Below are 7,964 nucleotides of genomic sequence, written 5' to 3'. Positions count from 1 at the left end.
ATCACCCTTGCCTGAATGAACTATGATCCAAATAAGTCAGCATTTTCCTGAAAGTGTTAGACTTGCGTGAAACAACAAGGAGTAGACCCTAATAGAAACGTACAATTGGCGAAAACAAAGCTGTTTATCCAGAGCATCGCTTTGGAAAGCAAACGAGTACACCTACGGAAAACAAACCATTAGAAACTGAATTTGGCGATAAAACGTTTACTGATAGACCACTTATGGTACAGACGAGGATACATACACTGCTATCGGGCATTTCTGCGCACCTAAGGTTTTCGTTTCCAATATTGAAGCAAAACGCATATCGAATTCGAGCGATTGACAAAAATAAAATACAGCAATGTTTATCATTTAAAAAGATGCAATTGTCACCAGAATATTATGTTCAAAATAATGTTAATTTTAGACACAGGGAATACCCCCGCCCCCGTTTTCCAGACTCGCGATATGTCGGCCTTTTCTGCGCACAGCTTTGAAAATATGTAATGTTTATCCATCCTGCTAGTAGTGAATAGGGACGATTCGTGGTCTAGGGGACTTACCATTAAAAACCACCCTGGGACGATATGGGGTCTATGTAAATTTCACATGGGGAAAACTAGCCCGGCACTATAGGGTCTATGTAAATTTAACATGGGGAGCACGGGATATGGAATATAGGGTCTATGCGAATTTAAGATGGGGAATGGGTCTGTTGAGGTTCAAGGGAAAATGGAACAGGGTCAGGACCCTATTTTAATAGGGTCCCGACCTGATGGGTCTATGGAAATGGAACATGGGGAGATTGAACAGGGTGGGTCTGTATAGCGTCAAGGGAATAATGGAACAGGGGAGAGGGATAGAACACACACACACACACACAAATAAAATAAAAAGGGGTTAGGCAATGAAAGTCAATCTCTTTTCGAGACCTATGAGTGGCCCTGAAAAGGGCCTTTGGTTTTATGTTAATATACCCTTAATATTAACATAAAGGGCATCTGTGAGATCTTCTTCTTCTCAAGCTTCGCCTGACTGCAGGGCCATATATTAGTACACTCTTTACGCATCCTTGCCTCTCCATATATATTCTTCTTATCCACAGGCTGGTGTCTGTCCTGTGGACAACTGTCCACTTGGATCGGACATACATCGGTATGTCCGTCCGGAACATCATGGAAGAAACAAGAGTCGACGATTGAACTTTGGTCCACATGTTCGGGTGTCAAGAACAGGTGAAGGAATGCAGCGAACTGCACTTATTTATAGGGAAAGGAAGGATTGAAACGGATTGAGTTGGTTCACCAATCCAAACACGCGTTACAAAATTCAGTCAGTCCACGTCCAATCCGAAGAGAGCAGTCTTTGAAGTCACGTGGTCTATATAGATTCGCTAGCGCCTGTGCGCAGTCAATCCATACGACAGCTTTTCAACATGACGGAAACTCAGAAAACGATCAATTGGGGTGCACCAGCCGTGGAGACTACCCAAGGGAACCCGGACTTACTTTCAGAAGAGGTGAACTGGGATTTTGTCGATTTTCTTACCTCACAAGAATTTGTTCCGGAACCTTCGTCACCTTCTCCTTCATTACCGCACGTGGAGAATTTTAGACAGAGACAGAAAGAAGAATTAGAGAAATTTATACAACAGCAAAAGGAAGCAAAACAAGCTTTTCTCCTACAGCAACAGCAGCAAGAAGAAGAGGTAAGAAAAAACAACAACAAGAAGCAGCAGAGCAAAGAAACAAGGGTGTGAAAGTCAAACGGTCTCGGTACTGTTTGACATTTTAGCAGAGTTAAGAAGTCTGAAACAAATGTATCAGACTTCTTTATTACGACCGAAGAGAATACGACCTTCCCGAGCTAAACACTCCAAATCTGTGACTAAGCCTACCGTACCACCCTTAGTGATTTCAACCAAATCATCATCATCGTCAACAGTACGCAGTCCAGAAGTAGGCCTAGCCCGTAGCAAAGGCTTAAGGCAGTTAAAGTTGATTGCTTAAACTCACCCCTACACCAAAAAGGCCCTTTTCAGGGCCACCCATGTCTCTCGAAAAGAGATAGACTTTCAATTGCCAATAACTCAAGAAACATTTTACCTTATAGTACGTGTCTGTGTATGAGTGCGTGAGTGTAGGTTCTTATTTTAAAATCAAAACCCAAAGACACTTACCTTTTATAATCAATTTATTCTTTTATAAATATTTACAATTCAATTCACAATTCACAACAAAGCACTTTAAAAAAGTTCATACACTTCTTCTGTCTCTTTTTTTATTCTCTCTGTTTTTTTGAATTTCTTCACAGTCACAGTCTTTTCCTCTTCTTTGTCCTCACTTTCTTCCCTTTTTCTTTTCTTTTCTTGTTTCTTTTCCTTCACCTGTCTGCTTTCTTCCTCTTCTTCTTCCTCTCCAGAATCCCTCTCTTCTTCTGACTCCTCTTGTTTCTTAGGGCAATCTGGAGACCAGTGTCCTTTTTCTTGACAATGATAACAGGTATCTAGACTTTTGTCTCTTTTAACCCCTGTTTTGCATTTTTGACGGCCTGGACACTCTGAAGACGAATGCCCTTTCTTCTGACAGATATAGCAAGTATCTTGACTTTTATCTCGAAAGGAAGGAGAGTAGTCCGACGGCTGATCTGAAGAAAATTTTCTAATGACCCCTCGCAAAGCTCTGATGAAACGTTCGATTTGGGTAGTCTCTTCCATCGTTCTACTCGGTTTGAGAGTGAAATGAATAGTGAAAGGACAAGACACATATCCTTTATCTACGCTGGTCTGCCATGACTATAAATTAGTCCATGGTGTTTAAACTTTAGTCATTTGACGTTTTGCTATCAAGATAAAACGATGCAATTCATTTGAGAAGAAAGAAGAAGAAAGTAAGAGGCAGAAACGTGATCTATCACCTCCTACCAGGCTGAAATCTTGGCACAAATTCATGCCAGTGATTTTGAAGAGGACATGAGTGAAACAGAATCCAAGCCCAGAGAGTTTTCCTCTAAACAAAGTTCACCACCCTTAGTCAACGCTGAAAAATACTATTCCATTCGAGAGACAGAAAAGCTCTCCTCTAGAAAATTTCGAACCACGGCTTACAAATACACGGTGAAGTTTAAAGATTTCAGGTCCGAAGTACCGTTAGAGAAAGCAGAGGGTTTCATCAACGAGGTGTGGGATTCTTTGCTTACCACACTCAAGCGACAATGTCAACCCAAAGAATACGATCGCTTGAGACTTTCCATACAACACGGCGGCTTGAAATCCACTGTTTGGATCGAGTTTAGCAGCCCTGCAGAATTGACCGCTTCCAAAGTCATGGACAAGATTCAACACGTGCAACAATCCAATCACCAGTTTGACATCACCGATGGAAAAGCCACACTGGACATGACCCACGTCCCTCCTCCACAAGGGGCCGGACAACGCAGAAAGACCTTATTGGTCAACAACCTTCGCATTACCAAAAAGAGCCTCGTTCAAATTCACAATTCTCGAGACCAGATGTGTTTAGCCAGGGCTATCGTGGTGGGACGAACCTATGCCAACAAGAACGACACGGTAGAATGGAAAAGAGACTGGGAGAACATTCGACAATCGGACCGAGCCAAACAACGGAAATGAAGCAGAACTTCTGTTACAACAAGCAGGCCTGTCCAAAGTCACACCCTGTGGCATTCCTGAGATGCAAAAATTGCAAGATGTCCTAGCTCCACGCTACACCTTGAAAGTGCACCCTCAAGAAGTGCGCAGGCCTCTGTTGTTTCGAGGCCAAGATTTTAAGGATGGAAAATACATTCACCTCTATCATCCCGATGAACATTTGGATACCATTACCAGTATCACCGCATTCTTGGGATACGGTTGTTACTGTGAGAAATGTGACTATGGCTATAACAATCGAGAGCATCACAAGCATTGTGGATCGAAATGCTCAGGATGTTTGGCCTCTCAACTCTGTCTGAACGAAAGGCAAGAACGAGTGCATTATTCAGCTTGTCTGCGCACGTTTGTCAGTCCTGCCTGTTACCAACAACATCTGAAGACGCAAGGTTCACAGCAGAAAAGTGCATGTCAACTCCTGAGATTGTGCCCTACCTGTGGACAAGGTCTATGTACCAATACTGTCAAGGCACACGTATGTCGAGGAAAGAAAAAAATGTCACATTTGTAACCACATCGTGGACTTGGAACACCAATGCTACGTGCAAAAATACCAACCCCAACCAGAGAAAGAGGACGGTCACAAGAAAAAAGGCAATTTCATCTTTTTCGATTTCGAATGCATGCAAGAGGCTGGCATTCACATTCCTAATTTCTGCATGGCTCATCGAGCGTGCGAGAAGTGCATTCAAGAACCTATCTTTAGTCATTGCCCTCACTGCAGTAAGATTCCTGAAGGACGTGAACAAATCTTTCGAGGACCGAACACGCTAGCCGAATTTGCCCGATGGCTCTTAGACCCCATCGACAAGACGTGGAGCCCAGAGGACGTCGAACGTTACGGAGATTGTCATCGTCATGCCACGGTGATGGCTCACAATTTCTCCGGATACGATGGACAATTTCTTTTGAGGTACTATACGGAACATGGTACCGAACGTCCTAAAGTCACTTTGAACGGAGCCAAAATCATTTTCATGCAAGTGGGACAAGTACAGTTTAAAGATTCGATGAGCTATTTGGCCATGCCTTTGAGTCGAATGCCTAAAACGTTTGGAATGACAGAAATGGCTAAAGGGTACCTTCCACACTTTTTCAATACGGAAGCCAATCAACATGCTGTTCTACCCCATTTGCCTGAGGCTCACTATTACGACCCCGACAACATGCGTACCGAACAACGAGAAGCTTTCTACGCTTAGTACCAGGCTCACGCCTCAGACCCTTTTGACTTTCAGGAAGAAATGCTAAAGCATTGTCGTTCCGACCTGGACATTTTACGGCGATCCTGTGGACAATTTCGAGAACTGTTCATGGAACATGGAGGGGTCGATCCTTTGAAAGAAGCTTGCACCATTGCCAAAGCAGGTTCCTTAGTCTACCGACAACGATTTACACCTGAAAAGACCGTGGCTGTCATCAGTCCTCAAACGACCACCTATGTCAAACGTCAATACTCGGTCAAAGCCCTACGCTGGTTACATTACTTGTGCGACAAGGAAGACAAATGGATTCAGCATGCCCGCAACGGAGGGGGCGAAAAGACCATCGGAAAGCATGCGGTCGATGGCTGGGACTTAGAAAACCCTAAGATCGTGTACGAGTTTAACGGTTGCTTATTTCACGTCTGTTACCCTGACCGCGACACTAAAAATTAGTTTTTACAACGAACCATGGAAGACTTGTACCAGGCCACTTGTCAGCGACGCCTAAAGTTAGAAGAGGAAGGATACCAAGTGGTGGAAATGTGGGAACACGAATACGATCACCGTTTGAAAACCGATCCCGAATTTAAATGCCTCGTGGAAAGTTACCAGTTCATGGACCTCCTGAACCCGAGGGATAGTTTGTACGGAGGAAGGACCAATGCCACCTGTTTGCTGTACCAAGCCGACGAAGAGAAAGGAGAAGAAATTAAATCCTTGGACGTGTGTTCGCTGTATCCCTACGTGTGCAAATATTGCCGCTTTCCTGCAGGGCACCCATAATTGTTAACGGAACACATCGACCTGAAAAACATTCGACAATACGAAGGTATGATCATGTGTAAAGTTTTGCCTCCCACCGACTTGTACCATCCCGTCTTACCTCACCATTGTCAAGGCAAACTGATGTATCCCTTGTGCCGTACATGTGCCGAAACGTACAACCAAGACCAGCCTTGTCAGCACAGACAGGAAGAGCGCGCCTTGACGGGACGTATGTCAGCGTAGAATTGTTCAAAGCTGTGAACGTGGGATACCAACTGTTAGAAGTGTACGAAATTTGTCACTTTCCCAAGACACAACAATACCACAAGCGTGACCCAAGTCAGAAAGGCATTTTCGCAGACTACGTGGATGCCTTTTTGAAACTGAAGCAAGAAGCCAGCGGCTATCCTTCCTGGTGTCACACACCCGAAGACCAAAATACATTCAAAGCGAAATACTGGGCACAAGAAGGCATCACTTTAGATCACATCGAGAAAAACGAAGGTAGGCGATCGTTTGCTAAAGTGATGTTAAATTGCTTGTGGGGAAAAATGGCACAACGACCTTGTTTACCCAAGACGGAGTATTTGACAGAAATTCCCGTTACTTCCAGATGATTCACGACAAAACTAAATTCATGAAACACGTGGACGCTGTTCGCAAGGATTTGATCTTAGTCAATTACGAAGAAGATTTGGACTTTGTAGAAGCCGACACCTTGGAAATATCATCATTGCTTCTTACGTGACAGCTCATGCTCGCTTAAAATTGTATGAAACTTTAGTACTGTTAGGGGAACGCATCCTGTACTTTGACACGGATAGTTGCATTTACATCGATCACCCTAGTCAACAGCACCCTGACATCGAAGGAGACCGTTTAGAAGTCTGGACAGACGAGTACCCCGACAACAAGCTTCTAAGTTTCGCCAGTGGTGGTCCTAAAAATGACGGCTACGAATACCGGGACAAACAAGGAGAAGTGTACACGAAGTGTAAAGTGAAAGGATTTACTCTGAATTATCGTACCACTCGAGTGGTGAACTTTGGCGTATTGAAAGAAGCCTTGCACTCTGGAAAAGATGACCACTTTAAAGTGACCACCTATCAACCGAACAAGATTGTACGTTTACTCACTCACCACATCGTCAGTCGACGCTTGGAAAAAGTCTATCAAATCGTGTACCAGAAACGAGTGCGGCTTCCCAACCACTTTACTTTGCCGTATGGACATGTCGGTATAAAACATTGGTTGTAAGAGGATAGCCACCCACCAGAAGCATGACTTCGCCACAGCAAGAATCGAGTGAGAAACCCGATGAGAACTCCAAGTTCAAACCTTACCATTTTGCAGTCTTCTTACCTGACTATTGTGATTGTGCCCGTCGATTGGACACATTTCAAAAATGGCCTACGGATAGGGAAGGATTACCTACTTCGCATGTTTTAGCTAGAACAGGATTTGTCTACTTGGGACCTGAGTCAGGATTGGGATACGAAGTACAGTGTTTCGCTTGCGGACTGAAGTTACGAATGGATCTATGTGTCTATAAAGATTCAGCTATTCTGGAACATACTCGATGGTCTCCGCACTGTCCTTACCTTTCTATGGCCTTTCCACCGATTACACTACTGTACAATTATGACGGCACCTTAGAGACGGTACCTTCCAAAACAAGACATAAAAAAGGAACGATGTACAAGCTTGAGACTGCATTGCGACTAGTATAAAAAGGGGCTATGGTCAAGATCGATAGTTCATTGTGACTACCAAGGCCAAGAGAACAAGATGAATACTTTCAGAGAAACACAAAACAAGTTCAGACAGGCACAATTCAAGTTTGGGGACTCTGAAGTGGAATGCGATTATGAGCCTTGCGATAGGAACGATGCTGTACGCTGTGACCTTAGCGATGCCGTAAAGCATCATGGGAACTTTAGTGTCACTACCCCTATTATGGAAAGTGATGCTGTGCGTGTCAAACCTGAGGGATGCGAAAGCGATGCCGCTCGTCCTCTTGGACACTTTACTGGGTCTCGTTTTAAATGTGGATGTCCACCTTCAATCTACCCCCCTACGGATGTCATCCAGCCCTGAGCAAACTCCTGTCCATGTCACCCAACCATCATCGAAACGAACCTGTGAAAGACGAATATTCGTTCCCTGTGCGTTTGTCGGAATACTGCGACTTTGAAAATCGTCTTCAATCGTTCAAAGGAAAATGGCCTAAGTATCTGGGAGGACCGACCCCCGAAGAATTAGCCAGAGCCGGATTTTTCTACTTGGGCGAAGGGGATAAAGTCAAGTGCTTCAGTTGCGGTGTGTCACTTCACCACTGG

Source organism: Sinohyriopsis cumingii, chromosome 11 (genome assembly GCF_028554795.1).
Source record: "Sinohyriopsis cumingii isolate HCF-2022 chromosome 11, ASM2855479v2, whole genome shotgun sequence".
Classification (NCBI taxonomy): domain Eukaryota; kingdom Metazoa; phylum Mollusca; class Bivalvia; order Unionida; family Unionidae; genus Sinohyriopsis; species Sinohyriopsis cumingii.
The sequence above is the reverse complement of the archived record's forward strand: the minus strand, read 5'-3'. Positions refer to the sequence as shown.